We start from the raw sequence: 20923 nt of genomic DNA, 5'->3' as shown, positions 1-20923 counted from the left end.
TAATTTGTATTGATGCGGCCAGGTCTTTACTTGGGCAAATGTAGGAAAGATGATCAGAGAGTCTGACACCTTAAAATTTGAAAGAAACATTTGCTGTTTATTCTCTCTGAAGGCTGCTACCTGTGAGGTTTCATCTACATAATAATACCTCCTGTGCTAGCCAAGGTGCTCCTCTTCTGTCCCTTCCTGTCTTGCCACTATGACCAGATTTATCATCGTCATCTATTTTGGGTCATGTTTTGAACTCCACCTTTTCTGTAACCTCAAGATGGTACATAAGCTTCTGCACCACGTTGTGGGGGTGAGTAATGACTTGTATTCTACGTATGCATTTATTAATGGTATTCATTTTTTTCTTATTAATTTACATTTTCTGAGTTGATTTTTCTGTGAATCTTCAGCGAGTGAAGGGGGAATTTTCCCTTGGCTTCTGCAATCCCATTTCTTGTCTCAATAATAGAAATTATTGAGAATTAAATGGAGCAAGATGGGTCAATAGGAACAGCTCCAGGCTCCCACCCCAGCACGTAGCCAATAGAAGACCTATTTCGCATTTTCAACTGAGGTACTGGGCTCATCTCACTGGGGAGTGCGGACGCATCGGTGCTGGTCAGCTGCTGCAGCCCCACCAGCGAAGCTGAAGCAGGGCAAGGCATCGCCACCTGGGAAGCGCAAGGGGAAGGGAATCCTTCCTAGCCAGGGGAATCCGAGACACACAACACCTGGAAAAACGGTAACTCCCACCCCACAAGCTTTAAGCAAACAGGGCACACCAGGAGATCATATCTCCATACCTGGCCGGGATGTAATCCCACACGAGCCTCCCTCATTGCTGGGCTAGCACAGCAGTTCAGATCTAACGGCAAGGCAGCCAGGCTGGGGAGGGGCTCCCCGCCATTGCTGAGGCTTAAGTAGGTAAACAAAGCTGCTGGGAAGCTCGAACTGGGTGGAGCCTACAGCAGCCTGGGCTGAAACCTGCCTGTCTCTGTAGACTCCACCTCTGGAACAGGGCATGCAAACAATAAACGCAGCAGAAGCCTCTGCAGACGCAGTTCACTCTGTCTGACGCTTTGAAGAGAGCAGTGATCTCCCAACATGGGAGGTTGAGATTCGAGAAGGGATGACTCCCTGCTCAAGTGGGTCCCCTGACCCTGAGTAGCCTAACTGGGAGACATTCCACTAGGTCAGTCTGACACCCCACACTTCACAGAGTGAGTACACTTCGAGAGGAAGCTTCCAGCAAGAATCAGACAGGACACTCCCTGTTCAGAAATATTCTATCTCGCAGCCTCCTGGCTGCTGATACCCAGGCAAACAGGGTCTGGAGGATCTCAAGCAATCTCCAACAGGACTCTGACAGGGCTGAGGGTCCTGACTGTTAGAAGGAAAAACTATCAAACAGGAAGGACAATTTGCCACCAAAACCCCATCAGTACATTACCATCATCAAAGACCAGAGGCAGATAAACCACAAAGATGGGGAAAAGCAGGGCAGAAAAGCTGGAAATTCAAAAATAAGAGTGCATCTCCCCGCAAAGGAGCAGCCACGCCGGTGAACGACCAAAGCGGATTTGAGAAGCTGACTTCGGACGATGAGAGAAGAAGGCTTCAGTCCACTCAAATTCTCAGGAGCCAAAGGAGGAATACGTAATCTGTGTGCAAAGAACTAAAAAATCTTGAAAAAGTGGAAGAATCTGATGGCTAGAGTAATTAATGCAGAGAAGGTCCTAAACGAAATGAAAGAGATGAAACCATGACACGAGAAATAATGCGGATTAAATGCACAAGCTTCCAGTAAACCAACCCGACTAACTGGAAGAAAAGAGTATCAGCGATTGAGGACTGGAAACGAATGAAATGAAGCGAGAAGAGAAACCAAAAGAAAAAAGAAGAAAAGAGATGAACAAGCCTGTAAGAAGTATGGATTATGTAAAAAAGACCAAATCTATCAGCCTGATTGGGGTGCCTGAAAGTGAGGGGGGGGAATGGAACCAAGTTGGAAAAAACACTCTTCAGGATAATCCAGAGAACTTCCAACCTAGTGTAGGGCAGCCAACATCTAAACCAGGAAATACAGAGAACACCACACAAAGATACTCCTCGAGAAGAGCAACCCAAGACACATAATTGCCAGATTCTACCGTGCTGGAAATGAAGGAAAAATCTTTTATGGGCAGCCAGAGAGAAAGGTCAAGCTACTCACAAAGGGAAGCCCATCAGACTAACAGCAGATCTCCGCAGAACCTGGCCAGAGACAGTGGGGGCCTAGACCACCATTCTAAAACAGCACTTTAAACCCAGAATTTCATATCCAGCCAAACTAAGTTTCATAAGTAAGGAGAAATAAAATCTTTTTACAGACAAGCAAATGCTTAGAGATTTTGTCACCACTAGGCCTGCCTTACAAGAACCCTGGAAGGAAGCACTCCAACATGGAAAGGAACAACCGTACCAGCCATTGCAAAACATGCCAAAATGTAGCATCCATCGAGAAGCAGGGCAAAACGCATCAACTAACGAGCAAAATAACCAGTTAATATCATAATGGCAGGATCAAGTTCACACATAACAATCTTAACCTTTAAATGTAAAATGGGACTAAATGCTCCAAATTAAAGACAATAGACTGGCAAACTGGATAAAGAGTCAAGGCCTATCAAATCGCTGTATTCAGGAGACCCATCTCACACTTAGAGACATTATTACATAGGGCTCAAATAAAGGGATGGAGGATTTATCAAGCAAATGGAGAACAAAAAAGTGGGGGTTGCAATACTAGTCTCGATAAAGTCAGGATCAAACCATCAAAGACTAAAGAGACAAAGAAGGCCATTACATAACGGGCTCATGGACTAACGCCAGGAAGAGCTAATTCATCTCAAATATATATGCACCCAATACAGGAGCACCCAGATTCATAAAGCAAGTCCTTAGAGACTTACAAAGAGACTTAGACTCCCACAATAATAATGGGAGACTTCAACACCCAATCGTCAACATTAGACAGATCAATCCAGGCAGAAAGTTAACAAGGATATCCAGGAATTGAACTCATCTCTGCAGCAGCAGACCCTAGCTAATAGACATCTATAGAACTTCCACCCCAAATCAACAGAATATACATTCTTCAGCACTACATCGATTTACTCCAAAATTGACCAATGAATTGGAAGTAAATCACTCCTCAGCAAATGGCCAAGAACAGAAATTATAACAAACTGTCTCAGACCACAGTGCAATCAAACTAGAACTCAGGACTAAGAAACTCAATCAAAACCGCCTAACTACATGGAAACTGAACAACCTGCTCCTGAATGACTATTGGGTACATAACGAAATGAAGGCAGAAATAAAGATGTTCTTTGAAACCAATGAGAACAAAGATACAACATACCAGAACTTGGGACACATTTAAAGTGGTGTAGGAGGGAAACGACAGCACTAAAATGCCCACAAGAGAAAGCAGGAAGATTCAAAATTGACACCTAACATCGCAATTAAAGAACTAGAGAAGCAAGAGCAAACACATCTGAAAGCTAGCAGAAGGCAAGAAATAACTAAGATCAGAGCAGAACTGAAGGAGATAGAGACAAAAAACCCTCCAAAAATCAATGAATCCAGGAGTTGGTTTTTGAAAAGATCAACAAAATTGGATAAGTAATTCACTAGCAAGACTAATAAATAAAGAAAAGAGAGAAGAATCAAATAGATGCAATTAAAACATAAAGGGATAATGCCCCACCGACCCCATGGCAGTCAAACACCACATCAGAGAATACTATAAACACCTCACAAATAAACTGGAAAAAATCTAGAAGAAATGGATAATTTCCTGACACTTACACTTTCCAAGACTAAACCAGGGAAGAAGTTGAATCCTCGAAGGTGACCAATAGCAGGCTCTGAAATTCGGAGGCAACAATTAATAGCCTACCAACCAAAAAAGTCCAGGACCAGATGGATTCACAGCTGAATCTACCCAGGAGGCACAAGGAGAGCTGGTACCATTTCTTCTGGAAACTATTCCAATCAATAGAAAAAAGAGGGAATCCTCCTAACTCATTTTATGAGGCCAACATCATCCTGATACCAAAGCCTGGCAGAGACATACAACAAAAAGAGAATTTTAGACCAATATCCCTGATGAACATCGATGGCAAAATCCCTACAAAATACTTGGCAAACCGATTCAGCAGCACATCAAAAGCTTATCCACCATGATCAAGTGGGTTTTATCCCCGGGATGCAAGGCTGGTTCAACATTCGCAAATCAATAAACATAATCCAGCATATAAACAGAACCAAAGACAAGAACCACATGATTATCTTCAATAGATGCAGAAAAGGCTTTTGACAAAATTCAACAGCCCTTTCATGCTAAAAATCCAATAAATTCGTATTGATGGAACATCAAAATAATAAGAGCTATTTATGACAAAACCCACAGCCAATATCATACTGAATGGGCAAAACTGGAAAAATTCTAAAACCGGCATTAAGATAGGATGCCCTCTCACCACTCCTATTCAACATAGTGTTGGAAGTTCTGGCTAGGCAATTAGGCAAGAAAGGAAATCATAGTATTCAGTTAGGAAAAGAAGAAGTCAAATTGTCCCTCTTGCAGATGACATGATTGTATATTTAGGAAACCCCATTGTCTCAGCCCAAAATCTCTTAAGCTGATAATAAATTTCAGCAAAGTCTCATAGATACAAACAAATGTGCAAAAATCACAAGCATTCTTATACACCAGTAACAGACAAACAGAGAGCCAACAGCGAATGAACTTCCATCTCATTAAATTAAGCCAAAGAGAATCAAATACCTAGGAACTTAACCCACAGGATGGAAGACCCTAAGACAACTACAAACCACTGCTCAGTGAAATCAAAGAGGGCACAAACAAATGGAAGAACATACCATGCCTATGGATAGGAACAATCAATACTGAAATGCCATACTGCCCAAGGTTATTATATTCTAATGCCATCCCTCATCAAGCTACCAATGACTTTCTTCACAGAATTGAAAACTGCTTTAAAGTTCATATGGAACCAAAAAGAGCCCGTGATTCCAAGACAATCCTAAGTCAAAAGAACAAAGCTGGAGGTACCACGCCACCTGACTTCAAACTATACTACAAGGCTACAGTAACCAAACAGGGCACGGTACTGTGCTAGAGGGCACCAATGGAACAGAAACAACAGAGTCCTCAGTAAAATAAATACCACACATCTACAGCCATCTGATCTTGACAAACTGAGAGAAAACAAGAATGGGGAAAGGATTCCTATTTAATAAATGAAAGCTGGGAAAATTGGCTAGCCATAAGAAAGCTGAAACTGGATCCTTTCCTTACTCCCTTATACTAAAAATTAATCAAGATGGATTAGAGACTTGAATGTTAGACCTAATACCATAAAAATCCTAGAGGGAAAACTCTAGGTAGTACCTATTCAGACATAGGTACAAGCAAAGACTTTATGTCTAAAAACACCAAAAGCAACGGCAGCAAAGCCAAGCAAAATTCACAAAATGGGATCTAATTAAACTAAAAAGCTTCTGCACAGCAAAAAGAAATTACCATCAGAGGAATAGGCAACCAAGGGCACTGGGAGAGACACTCTTTGCAATCTACCATCTGACAAAGGGCTATATCCAGAACCTACAAAGAACTCCAAATCAAATGCATAAGAAAAAAACAAACAACCCCACTCAAAAGTGGGCAAAGATATGGAATATATTTCAAAAAGAAGACATTCCATGGCAGCCAACAGACATACGGAAAAATGCTCATCATCACTGGCCATCAGAGAAATGCAAATCAAAACCACAATGAGATACCATATCCTCACACCAGTTAGAATGGCAATCATTAAAATGCCGTGTCTAAACAGCTGGAGAGGATGTGAGAACGCTTTTACACTGTTGGTGGATTGTAAACTAGTTCAATCCATTATGGAAACAGTGCATGCATGCATTCCTCAAGGATCTAGAACTAGATGCACCATATGACCCAGCCATCCCATTACTGGGTATATATACCTGATTATAAATTATGCTGCTATAAAGACACATGGCACGTGATGTTTATTGCAGCACTATTCACAATAAAAGACTTGAATCAACTCCAACCATCAAAGTGACAGACTGGATTAAGAAAATGTGCGCCATATACAATTCATGGAAACACGCTATGGCAGCCATAAAAGGATGAGTTTGTGTCCTTTGTAGGACATGGATGCAGCTGGTAACCATCATTCTTAGCAAACTATCACAAGAACTGAAAACCAAACACCGCATTGCTCTCACTCATAGGTGGAACCAAAGAACAGATCACTGACTCGGAAGGGGAACATCACACCGGGCCTATCAAGTGGGGCTGGGGAGGGATTACTGGGGAGTTATATCTGATGTAAATGACGAGTTGGATGGGTGCAGCACACCAACATGGCACAAGTATACATATGTAACAAACCTGCACGCGCACATAAATTCTACAACTTAAAGTATAATAATAATAATAAAAAAAAGAAATTATTGAGAATTATTGACCAAATTTATCTATGATTTGGCATATGAAAGGTTAGACATAATATTTTTTCTTGTCTTTTAGATATAACGAGGTAATTTTAAAGAGGAAAAATAGTCCCATTTTTCTAAAACACAACTCCATTCAACTTCCTCTGCACCTTACCTTTTTAAATGACTACTCAAGTAAATACCAAATTAGAGTAAGGAAGATCCAAATGATAATATTTTTCCAGGGATTCCGGAAATACGTTTTAAAACTGCTTATATAAGATTTCAATGTGCACCTGATGATTGCAAATTGCTGTTTTCCAGGAAAGATTAATGGGTGCCTGTTTGAGCAGGGTGTAATTATTGTTTTTCTCCCTAGGGACAAATGTGAAAGGAGCCTGGGGAGATCTATGGAGCCTGTGTCCAGACACGTGCAATTCACCGTTTAATGGGAGGTGAGGTTTCTGGCCCCTCACAGGACAAAGGGAAAACAAAGGAGTGTATGTTGAGCTTCAGTTGAGGGGTTCCTGTATGGGTTTGTGTTGTTTCAATCCCTCTTCCCACAGTCCACTAGTATTGACACTCTGTTATCCTTTTAGTTTTTGCTAATATAATTTTCAAGTGTTTAAGACTGACTCTGACTACAAAAGCATTTAAGTATTAGCAGGATTTTTCCTCACATAAAATTTGAAAAAGAAAATATTATTTAAATACAAAATAACCAAGAAACAGCTATGACATTTACACAATTAAGATATAGTTTTCAATATGAAGAATTCTTACAATTTTAGATGGTTTATGGTTGCTGTAGTAGGAAAAAAAAATAGGGTTGCTTTTTGGTTTTGTCAGTCTTCAATGACTGAGACCTATATATATGCTAACCTGAAATTAGAAATCAGAGACAACCACGAGCAAATCATGAAAACCATTTCTGTCTATTAACAGCGTACATTATATTTCATACCTTCAGAGTTTATGGGAAACAAAATAGTTCTTTCTTCAAAAAAGTTACCTGATTTTATTTATTCTTACTTTCCTCATTTGAATAAGATTTATAATCCCCAAATCCAGACACTGTGCCAATGTGTGAAAAATAACCATTCTATACCTCTAGTCTTAACTATTGTCCTGAGCTTCAATTGAGAATTTTCAAGCTATTTCATTTCCAATCCTATGTTGTCCTCCTTCTAGGATCCTAATGTTTGTAATGATAACGCCCTTGACTTCTAACCATGTAGCTTTAATTCTTGAGTCATCTATAATTTGTGGCCACCTTTCTTCTCCCATAGTTACTCAATGGAAAAGCACCATCCTGTTTCCCTTTTAGATAATTTTGTTCTAATTTCTAGAAGCATATTTCAGACTTTATTCCTACATTTCCTCATTGTATCTGCTCTTCTTTACTTTTTCTTCATCTCTTCTCTTCCTCTTTGTATTTGCTCTTACTTTCTTTGGTCCATTTTACGCATTAGAGTCGAGTGAATTTTATTCAGTCTCTCTTCAACCATGTCTCACACAGATTCAATACTTTCACAATACTTAGTTTTTTGCATAACATATTTTAGTAGCTTCACGTGAACTACTAAATTAAAAAAAAATTTAGTCTGACATCCAATTTCCTTCCTATTTTGGCTCCAATCCTATCTCACAAAGCATAACTTAGTTACTCCGCTAAACAAACCTTTAGCTCCACCTGTATAATCAACTTTCTGAACTAATCTTGCCACATTCTTGATTATGGTCTGGCGCTGTACTAGTCCATCTTCTGGGAACTTTTTCAAGTCTCTTCTTTAACCACTTAAATTTTATTTACATTGTTATGCTTATTTCAAAGTTTATAAGAATTATATAGTTATTACATTATGTGGTTATTAAGATGATATAATAATTTCTAGATTCAGATTATTGGAGTTTGAACTCCTACACCATTCAAGAGAATCTAAGTTAAGGAAATAATCCACAAATATCAGTGGCCATAAACAATAAACATTTGTTAGGTCATACTTTATGCCCATAGCAGATCATCTAGAGGCTCTGATCTGTTTCTTTCAACTCAGTGACACTCAGAATAATAGAGTCTTCACCTCTGCAATGTGGCAGAGGAAAGCAAATATGGACACTCAGAAATTGTTTTTTAATGTCTTCCAACCTTAGTATGACCATGCCCAGTTTCACAAAGTGCAGGGAAATAAATCCTATCATTGGTTTGGTATGAGAAAAACTGGAAATGTTCACAACAGCACTTGCTGGTGAGTATAGTATTTCTTCAACTATAGTGCTTCATCTTCACCATGGGAATAATGATATCTGTTTCGAAGGGAGTTTTTTTTTGTTTTGTTTTGTTTTTTTTTAAGTTTAAAAGTGATTATACAATACACAAAGTGCTTGGTAAGAGTCTGGTACCATGAATGTGCTATATAAATATTACCTATGTTTAGTCTGTGAAGGCTTACTGCAAAATTTAACATTTGGCTCTTTCAGTCTTGGCTTCCCTCAGAGAGAACAACTTGAAACAAGGGCTTTTGTGAAGGTAGTTTATTTTGGGAAGTGATCCCAGGGAACAAGAGTGGGGAAAATGGGAAAAATGAAACTGGAGGGAACGCCAATCAAAACAAGGGTGTGCTAAAAAACTTGTCACCATGGTGGTAATTGGGCTGAGTCCCACAGGGATGTTAAGAATTGTCCACTTGAGGGACAAATTAATAGTAGTGTTCATCTACAGGCTTCCCTGCTCCATTGCTCAAGGATGCCCTCTGGGGAGTTACATTCTTTACACTTCCAGGTTCACATATGTAAAGTGACCAGTGGGATCTCACAGACCTTATGTCAATGAAGCCCCAGAACAGAAAGCAAATGACAGAATGCAGCAGAAGGACCAATGATTTGAGTAAACAGAGAGCTAAGAAGATAGGAGATGGGGTATAATTGTTTAATACAGCACCCAACTTGATCTTGATGATATCTTAAATGCACTTTCATTTTTCAGATAATCGTGCTAATCTTGCTCATTGAAATGGGTGATCATATTGCACAATAGCGTTTTATTAATCATAATGAAAAATAAAATTGTCATGCTGTAGCGAACATATTTTGCCTTTGTCTAAATTTATTCCTTTCATCCTGGTTTTAATTAAAGCACTTCAGTTCTACTTTAGAACACTAAGTTTAATAGTTCTTTGGAAGAGACAAAGACAAAGCCTTCATAATTAGACACATGACCTAAGACAGATGAAGGCATCTTCGATCCTAAGACTTTCTGAAGCTGTCAAAGGACATTATTGCCACAACAAAGAGAAACCAGCCTGAGATGAGGCCAATATAGATAAAAGCAAAGCCCAGGGGTGGACAGATCAAGTCCTGATAACTTATTTTGAATGATTGAACTCATCCAGATTTATAGCTATTCTACTTGTCTGGATGTTTTGGTTCCATGTGTCCATTAATTATCTTTTTCCCTAAGCCAATTTCAATTACATTTCAGTCATTTATAACAGAAACAGTCCAGATGTTTTGTTTTGTTTTATTTTTTATCATAGTACGTGGAAAACATAAATAAGTTTCCATGTGAGCCTGGAATCAGACATCAGTTATGTAATTCACATGTTTAAAGGCAGCAGGCTTGAATATTTTTATATATCTGTCTCCACAAGTTGTCTTTGATGTGACACCCTCTACTCTTGGCAGAGCCCCTTTGGGCACTTCTAATTTCTATCCACTTGGGGATTCTTTGTATTATTCCAGGCTGACTACCTCTTTTCACTCCCCCTACAGAGTCTCTTTCAAAAACACAATATTTAGGACTAACTAATTACATTCATGCGAATCCTGACTCCCTGATGGTCTTGATTAGAGTTTGCAGAGATTAGTTTATTTACTATTTCAGATGTCTAATCATATACGTGCTATGTGGATTGTTTTAAATTTAACAGTTTGAAGTTCATCTTATTTTCCTTATCTCAAATTTGTATCTTCTTTGACTAGAGACAAAGTCCTTATATTTGCTGTCATGCTAGTGTGGGTTAAAAGTTTAAAATTGCCACCAATCTCTAGAATAATTTTTAAACATTATAGTTCCCCCACCCATAATATGAGAATAATTATAGTATCATAGAATACCTTTTTTGGCAGCATGAAGATAAAAACATATACTGTACATCTAAAGTGACTTTCAAAACCTTGAAGTATAGAAAACAAAAGTATGCTATTTTATAATTATTGTTATCATAGAAATTACCATACTATGTCCCTATATTGCAAATTTCCTGTGGACAGAGGTTTTTCTTAATTTTTTAATTAAATAATTTTTAATTAAATTTTAATTTTTTATATTTTTTTATTTTTTAATTTTATAACATATGTGTATATATGTGTGTATATATACACATATATGTATACATATATGGGTTATATATCTCCCATATATATAAATATGGGATATATTTTGGGATATATATATATGTGGGATATATTATGGGATATATATGGGATATATAAGATATTCTACAGTAATACATATAGAATGCAATGATCCGTATATGGGCTACTATCACTATACATTTCTAAATCAGCCCATGTCCCTCTAGCCACTGGAAATACATACAATTTCTTGCTCAACCAAGCAATCATCCCACCTGCCATCGAACCCAAAACTTCTTATAACACCTATTATCAAACCATGTCTGTAAACCACTGACCAGCCCTGCACCCTCTCCATTATTCATTGTATTCTCCTAATCTGTAATATTCCATTGTCTAACTTCTAACTCCAGATTTCACACATTTTAGGCTCTACATATGAGTGCAGAACATGCAAAGTTTTTCTGTATTCAGCTTGGCTTGCCTTACATTATGACTTCCAGTTCCATCAATGTTGCTATTAAAGGCATAGTTTCATTCTTTTCTATCTCCAAATAATATTCTATTGTGTATATATAGTACATTTTCATCATCCATCTCTCCATTGATGGCCACTTAGGCTAATTCCATATCTTTGCTAGTGGAAATAGTGATGCAACAAATGTACAAGTGTTGGCAAGTGCGGATATCCCTGTTGTATGCTGATTTATTTTTCTGTGGATAAATATCAGTAGTGGGATTGCTAGATTGTATAGTATTTCTACTTTTAATTTTTTGGAAAAACCTCCATACTGCTTTCTATAGTGACTGTACTAATTTACATTTCAACCAACAGTGTATAAGAGTTCCCTATTTTCTGAATCCCTGCTAGCATGCTATTTCTTTTTTTTTTTTTTTTTTTTTTTTGCCTTTTTAATAGTAGCCATTATAAGTGAGGTAAAATAATCTTTCATTGTGGATGTGATATGAATGTCCTTAACGATTATTGATGTTGAGCATGTTTTCATATATTTGTTGGCCATTTGTATGTCTTTTTTTTCTGAAAAATGTCTGTCAATGTTCTTTTCCTACCTTTTAGTGAGATTATCAGGTTCTACTTTTGAGTCATGTTGAATACCCTTGTCTTGAGTTCCTTTGATATTCTGGATATTAGTCCCTTGTAGGATGAATAGTTTACAAATACTATTTACCCATTCTGTAGGTTGTCTCTTCACTCTATTGATTGCTTCCTTTACTATGAGAAGCCTTTCAGTTTAATATAGACCTGTTTTTCCATTTTTGTGTTGATTGTCTCTACTTTCGAAGTCTTAGGCGTAAAACATTTTCCTAGACCAAGGTTTTCCCTTGTTTTTTTCCCTGTGCTTTCTTTATAGTTTCAAGTCATATGTTTATATATTTAATTCATATTGAGTTTTTTTTTAACTTCAGTGAGAGATAGGGGACCAGTTTAATTCTTCTCCACGTGGATATCCAATTTTCTTAGCAAAATTTATTGAAGTGGTTTTTATTGAAGTGGTTGTCCCCTCAATGTATGTTTTTAGCATCTTTATCAAAAATCAGTTGGCTTTAAATATATGGACCCATTTTTGGATTGTCTATTCTGTTCCATTGGCCTATGCATCTGTTTTTATCCCAATGTCATACTGATTTCTTCCCATAGACTTTTATATATTTTGAAATCAGGTAATGTGATGCCTTCAGCTTTTGTTCTGTTTGCTCAAGATTGCTTTGGTTATCTGGGCTGTTTTTTCTTTCCATATAAATTTCAGTATTTTTTTTATTTCTATAAAAAATAACATTGGTTATTTTATAGGGATTGTAATAAATCTGTAGATTGCTTAGGATAGTATTTTTTTCTTCTTTTTTTTTTTTCCATTTCTACCAATACAACCAAAGTATGGTCATTCTAACAATATTAATTTTTCCAATCCATGGGCGTGGGATGTCCTTTCATTTCTTTGTGTCTTCTTCAATTTTTAAATTAGTGTTTTATAGTTTCCTTTGTAAAGATTTTTCACTTCTTTAGTTAAATTTATTCATTTGTTCCTAGGTATTTGTTATTTTATTTTTTTGTAACTATTGTAAATGGGACTTCCTGCATGATTTTCTTCTCAGCTAGTTTGTTATTGATGTATAGAAAACTACCAGTTTTTATATGCTGATTTTGTATCCCACAGCTTTATTGTATTTATTTTTCAGATCTAAGACTTCGTTTGGTGGAATTGTTAGACTATTCTAGATATAATATTATTATGTCATCAGTAAAGAGGGACAATCTGATGTCTCCCTTTTCCAATTTGGATGCGTTTTGTTTATTTCTCTTGCCTGACTGCTTTGGTTAGGAATCCCAATACTCTGTGGGGTAGGAGTGGTGAAAGTGGGTATCCTTGTCTTGTTCCAGTTCTTAGGGAAAAGACTTTCCACTTTCATCCATTCAATATGATGTTAGCTGTGGATTTGTCATATATAGTGTTTATTGTGTTGAGGTATGTTCCCTCTATGCCTAGTTTGCTGGGAGTTTTTATTTTGAAGGGATGTTGAATCTTATTAAATGTTTTTTTTTTTTTTCTGTTCTATTAAGATGATCATATGATTTCCGTCCTTCACTCTGTTGATGTGTTGTATCATATTTATTGATTTCAACCATTCTTCCACCTCTGGGATAAATCACACTTGGTCATGGTGTGTTGTTTTTTTGATGTGATGTTGGATTTTGTTTGCTACTATTTGCTGAGAATTTTTGCATCTATCTCATTTTTGATCTGTTCAGGATTTCTATTTCTTCCTGACTTAATCATCGTAATTCATTTTACCCATTTTCTCTAGTTTTTCCAGTTTATGCATATAGAGTTCTTAATAGCATTTGATTATGTTTTGTGTTGTAGAGGTTTAAGTTTGAATGTCTCCTTTTTCATTTTTGATTTTATTAGGATATTCTCTCTCTCTCTGTCTCTCTCTCTCTCTCTCCCTCTCTCATTTGTCCAGAAAGCAGTTTATCAATTTTATTTATTCAGAAAACGTTATTTTCACTATGTGTTTTACCTATGTAACAATGTTGCATGTGTGCCCTTTAATCTATAATAAAAATTGATATTATAAAAGCAAAATAAGCATTTTCATTTTATTGATTCTTTGTATTATTTTGTCTCAATTTCACTTGGTTCTACTCCATTTTTTTCATTCTAATAATTTTAGGTTTAGTTGGTTTTTACTTTGCTATTTCCTTAAGGTTCATAATTACATTGCTTATTTGAAATCTTTCTTCTTCTTTGATGTATTCATTTATGACTATAAACTACCTTTTTAATACTGCTTTTGCTGCTTTGAATAGGTTTTAGTATGTTGTTTTTCAATTTTCATTTACAAATTTTTTTATTTCTTTCTTAATTTCTTTCTTGACACAGTGGTTGTTAAGGGGAATGTTATTTAATGTCTATGTATTTCTAAAGTTTTCACAGGTCCTCTTGTTATTGATTTCTAGTTTTATTGCATTGTGGTGTTAGAAGACATTTGATACAATTTTGATTTTTAAAAGAATATGTTGAGAATTGTTTTGTGTCCTAATATATGGTCTATCCTGGAGAATGTTCCATTTGCTGATGAGAAGAATGTCTATTTGGTAGCTGTTGGATGAAATCTTCTACAAATGTTTGTTAGGTCTAATGTACAGTTTATATCCAATGTTTCTTTGTAAATTTTTTGTCTAGATGATCTGTCTAATGCCGACAGTGGGGTGTTAAAGACACCAAGTATTATGGTATTGGAATCTATCTCACCATTTATATCTAAAGGATGAGAATAAGGGTTTCTGGGGATCATTCACATACCTGTTCCCCAATTTAGGAAGATGCTCAGACTCCCAGCTAATCCTGACTAAACAGGCTGCTTTGTTTTCCTCTCCTCCCTGGCTTTTGGTGCTTCTGGTCACTTCTCTGTTGAATTCCAGTGTTCTCTCTGATATGATCTATTCTAAGTATGGTTATTTACTTGCTATTTTATTTTCTTTTTGTGGAAGAGGGTATTACTAGATCCACCTATTCAGCCATTTTGAATTCCTTTCACGTATTTATTTTTGAGGTACTGAATATTAAAATACTTAATAAAGATTATTTTATCAACACCTTACAATTATTTAAAATTATACTATTTTATGAATCATTAACATTTTCTGAATTAACTAAACATAAGCATCATAAGTAGATGTTAGTAAATTCACACCTGAAGCGAATATTTAAGTCTCAAATTGGAGAAACATTTCTGAAAATTGAAAACATCAATAAATTGAGAAGTATTAACATAAAGATATTAATTAGTGAAATTCGCATTGAATAGTGAAAATGTGAAGAAACATCACAGTTACAATAATTAATTAACAGTTTCTGTTAATAGCTGGGGATAAAGTGGGATGTTTAAAGTACCACAGAAAGAGATTTCCTAGGGAATTGAGAAGTGACACTACACAGGAAGTAATATATGACTTACTACTCAATATAAAGTTGTGGTGAGGTAAAGAAGCGAGCACCTGAGGAGAAAAAATGATGGCCGTTTACCAAGATAATAACATGAGAATTAAATTCCAAAAAGAGTCAAATTGGCTTAGCTTTAGAGGCATGACGAACCCTCTGCCAAGACTGAATCTAACTGGGATGAATAAGTTTGGATAACGGATGGATAATAGATAATGGATAGATTAAAAAAAAAAAGATGCTGACTACAATCATAAATATGATAATACATTAAGTCATTAACTTTGAGAACTCAGAAAATAGATGGTTGACCCTTGTGCTACTTTTTAAATTTTTTATGTGAGAAATAGTTATCTTTCAAGTAGTTTATATCACTTACTTAGATAAATACATATTTTTAGGAAAAAATATTTGGAGAACAATACTAAAGCACTCATTTAAAAAATAAAATTTATTTCCTTTCAAATAAAAATTTATAGCTTCTAATTAAAAAGCAGCAAGCTTCACCTCTTCTGAGTTTTAATTTTTTTGTCTGTTGAATGGTAGATTGATCTAGATAATCTTTAACTCCTACATTCTGTAGGTCTATGAAGATAATGACTGGACACATGTATGCATTTCAAAGATGCTTAGAAACTAAATCTCACTCTTTGATACTTTGGCTTGTGATCCAGAGAGACTGGGCTTAGGTAAATAGGGTATGATATGAAATGTACTCCCTAAAATTAGGAGTAGATCACTGAATTCTACACTGGGTTCTTATTATGGCCAATAACCTGCCACGGTTCATCAAAGCAAAAAATGTGAACTTTCTGATATCTTGAGGGATTTCTTAAAGAACTTTGAAAGAACAGTTAGATATCTTGAGCTTAGTGAATATAAACACAACTATCGATATTATCTGATTATTGTTTCTGTTTTTCATCTTGCTAGATATCCCTATGAAACAAAAACAAAAATCTGGTGGATATATACAAAATTAAAATGCAGACATTAACAACAGGGAGAGCATTTACTGTATTTCCCAGCAGTAAGCACTTTTTGGTAAAAATATTCCCTAATGCATGTTTTCAAAATATCAAGTCTTGTAAGTGAAGATATAATAGATTATGGGTTAGAATATGTATTTTAGTACAGCATATTATTGATTCTCATTATTTCACCTTTGTAAGAAAGCTAACATTTCCAGCTAAACTACAAGACAAAGAAACTGATTAACAAAAATAGAAACACACTTAAGCTTTTAAGTAATATTTTATTGACAATATTTGGTGGTATTTGAGTATTGTCCAAAGGAGTATAATAATTTCTTTACCTGTGTAGTGTGAAGGTAACAGTCTTTCAGAACTATACTACAGGCTACAGAGAATAAGCAAGTAAAGGCAGAGGAAGAGAAAAAGTGAGAGACTGAATAGAAATAATTAAAAATAAAATGGACATATAATTTAAAAGTTGATGATGAAGTTTGTTTAGCTCTCTTCTCCCCATTCAATTCAAAACAAAGGAATACATTGTAAAATTAGATCTTTTCAGAATTTGACAAAAGGATGTAAAATTTGTTAAGTCAAATAAGTGATGATTAAATGCTATCACATCATCATAGATATGTTTTACTTAATCATAGTCATTATTCATTTATGACTATGTATTAAATGCTGTTAATTCCTTAAATTTGCATTCTATTAACTATGCTTATATTTTATATTATTTGTTTAATATTTATTCTTATTAAACATGTACCATTACCGCCTGTCATAACTTTGAGAATGTAGAGAATTGATTCATTGCATTACTTTTATTTTGTTTTATTTATTTTATTTTTTGAGACAAGATGTGGCTCTGTCCCCAGGCTGGAGTGCAGGGGTATAATCTTGGCTTACTGCAACATCTGCCTTCTGGGATCAAGTGATCCTCCCACCTCGATTTCCCAAGTAGCTGAGACTACAGGTGCATACCAAGTCACTAGGGTAATTTTTAAATATATATATATAGGAGAATAGGTACCATTATATTGCCCAGACTAGTCTCAAATTCTTGGGCAACAAATTTAACCACCTCCAATCTTGGGCCTTAAAATTAATTTTTATTTTCTTTCTATTTTTGTGAGATGGGGTCTCACTATATTGCCCAGGCTGGTCTCAAACTCCTGGGCTCAAGGGATCCTCCTACCTCAGCCTTTCAAAGTACTGAAATTACAGGTGTAAGACATCATGCCTAGTTTGATTTCCATTTCCTTCATACAGTAATTAACATTGTAATTAATATTTTGATAGCGTAGCTTTTTCTTTCTTTCTTTTTTTTTTTTTTAGGATGGAGCTAACACTTTTGGAATCACTTGGTTAAGAATACGAATATTTTAATGTCTGTTTTATATTAGCAAATTGCTTTTTACAAGGGCTGTCTAATTAGAATCTCACCAACATTATGGAATTTTGTTTCCTTTGGCAATGTAATTAATGAAAAAATTGTTACCTCATGGTTATTTAATTATCATCATTTTAATTAGCATATTTCTAAGGAACCATTTGCTCCTTATAGGTTTTAATTTGATGCTGAGGGTTTTCTCTGTTTGGTGAATCATTGCTTTATGATATTTCTCCATCTATCTAAGGAGTACTTTGGATGACTTGGGGACATTTAGAGATCCATGAGGCAAAACAGTTACCTCAAATTCTTATTTGATTATCTCAATGAAAAAATAGTCTTTGTAAAAATTCATATAGATACAGCTTTTTGAAAATATGCATTGTAAGAGATAACTCCACTTCAATTCTAATCCAATAATCTAATAATTTATTAGTATACACAGAAACATTGATCATATATGTGAGTACAGTTCTTTATGTTTGGGTTCATATTTTAATTTCTTTTGAATAAAGAAAGCTTCACACAACAGGACTATGAGACAGGCAGGAGAGTGGGCATATGTTGTCATATTTACCTTTGAAGAAGACAGATTTTTTAAGTGGAAGCTTGTCAGTCAGTGATAAAGTTTAACATTTCAATAGGTGCTGTTGATTCTTTGAGAAAGAGGACAAGGGGTCACTCTCCCCCTTTAAGAGACATGTAAGTATGCTGTTGCTCCGCAGTGCTGTTGTGTGGTGACATAGTTCAGAAAAGGGTGTGTTAGTGGCAAAATATTTGAAAGGAAAATGAAACATTTAGTCATCACTCAAAGTTGTTATTTTATCAGCATAACAAGCAAGAACTTGTTTTACTAATGTGTTTTTAGCAGTGTCGCAGGGCTCGACTGGCATGCCATTCTGTACCCAAAAGGTGCAGAAGGATTTCACATTTTCAAGGGTAAAGCATAAATAAAGATTTCGTTGTAAAATAATGTCTGGTATGCAGGGTGTTGCCCCCAAGCCAATCACATCTCCTGAAAGTTTTAATTCATTCCTCCTACCCCCTTCTGCATATAGAGGAAAATCTATTTATGTATTCTTATTCATGGATCAACTTGCTTCATTTAGCATAACGACAATATTTAATTTTACCTCTGCTCAGTATTGTACCGGCTACCTTACCATCCAAAATACACTGTCAAAAAATATTTTCAACAAAATGTTTTCTCCTTGTGTTATGAAATATGATGACAAAAAATCCTAAAATAGACATATTAGTTTCTTTGGGAATTTTCATGTTAGAAATCACAGTTTAATATACTTGCATACCAGCATTCTAAAACTATGTGATTTAAGATTCTTTCTAAACAAAATTTTAATGAATGTAGAACTTAACAACAAGAACAACACAAAAAACCATAGAAACATTCCTAACCAGATTTTCTAAAGTCTCATTAGAAAACGCCTTATAAAAAGTCTTCATTGAAATTTAATGAGCCTACACAAATTCTTATCTAATGTTGTAATTCAAAGTTGCAATATGAAGAATTTTAAATATTTTCATTCAATTCCTTGAAAACATTTTATTTGATATATTTAAGCAATGAATAAATGATGTACACACTTTGAAGAGCTTTTCTAGAAGAGAAGACATGTATGTAATCAAATAGTTTCAGATACATTTCAATAGATAGTGAGACACATGGGATATTGTGGAAGCACATAGAAGTCTTTCAGGAAAATGAAATGCTTTAATCAGGAGTAAGGCAGGCCAAGTATAGGAGTAGTGGGGAAGCCTGCTGGGAACCATAAGAAGTTCCAGGAAGACGTAGAACAAAAGAGACAATGTGGACATAATGATGGGTAATTAGGGGTAGTTCAGTAATGTTGAAATGTAAACATTGACCAGAGATACTGGGAAAAGATGAAGCTGAATGGGGGCTAAATCAAAGAGGATCATAAATGTCATATGTCATTTGACCAAGAACTTGTTATAGTTGTGAGGCAGATGATCAACATGGTCATATTTACATTTTAGATATGATATTCTGGAATAGTGTGAAAAATTAATTTGGGGAGTTGATTGGAGGAGAAATAATAGAGTCCAGAAACTAGAGACATGAAATAATCTACAGGAGAAAGATTAGGGGCCTGAACTAAACAACAAGTGGTGTTGGAAATGAAGCATAAGGGCACACACAGACTTATAAAGTATCTGTAAGGTAGGAACTACAAAACTCAGTAACCAGAGTGGCTACAGATGGGAGAGTTGGAGGAATCCAGTGTGACTGCCAAGTTCTTCTTTTGGAAGAAAGTTGGATGGTTCAAGCATCATCTGAAATAGGGGATACGCAATTGAGAGTGATATGCTGCATGTGCGATGTCATGGGAAACCGTAACATTAGGCAATGAATGGGATGTGAGTATGGATCCCAGGGTTCCTCAGTATTAATAGTTGCTGCTTTTTTCTCATCATACATAATTATAAACCTTTTTCTGAGCTGGTCTTCTACACCACTTCCTGGCTGCCCTTACTCATGGTTTTGTAGTTACACTGTAAAGTCTGTGAGGATAGAAACACTGTCTCATTCACATTTATTTCAACAATTAGCACAATTTTATGTTATTTCTGGCACTTAAACATATATTGAATCACTCTTTTCATTTGCTAGACATTGAGGTTACAAAGATGAAAAACAGGCAGGGTCTCTGCCCCTGAATAGCACACAACATCACTGTACAAACAGGTAAACATATAATTACTACTCTTGACACCTGTAATATTGGGAGGACCACAAGAGCAAGGAATAAGTAGTCATTGAATTGATCATGCAGAGTAGGAGCAAGTGAATATTCTTAGGCGGACTTTACTATGCAAGGCCCCATCAGACTGCGACCTCGAGATGCCCCTTCCTTTTTCTTTTTCTTCTTCTCCTTCTCCTTCGTCTTCCTCGGCTATCCATTAACTCGATCAAGATGCCGCTTTCACTGCAAAATGTAAACCCTGACTGAATGAGCTGCCTCATTCTTCCATACTATACAACAGCTCAAAAAAGTTTGAATCTTTTTTCCCCATGTAAGAGTTACAACTGACACTACGGCTCAATTACACAATATCGTATGAGAACCCAAATTTCTTTAAATTTTGTCCTCCCATACCTTAGGTTTTGCCCTACTTGGCATGGTCAAAGCTTACCTGCTAGTACCTTGTCCCCGTAATAATCCATAGGGAGG

Source organism: Papio anubis, chromosome 4, assembly GCF_008728515.1.
Source record: "Papio anubis isolate 15944 chromosome 4, Panubis1.0, whole genome shotgun sequence".
Lineage (NCBI taxonomy): Eukaryota > Metazoa > Chordata > Mammalia > Primates > Cercopithecidae > Papio > Papio anubis.
This window is presented reverse-complemented; position numbering follows the sequence as displayed.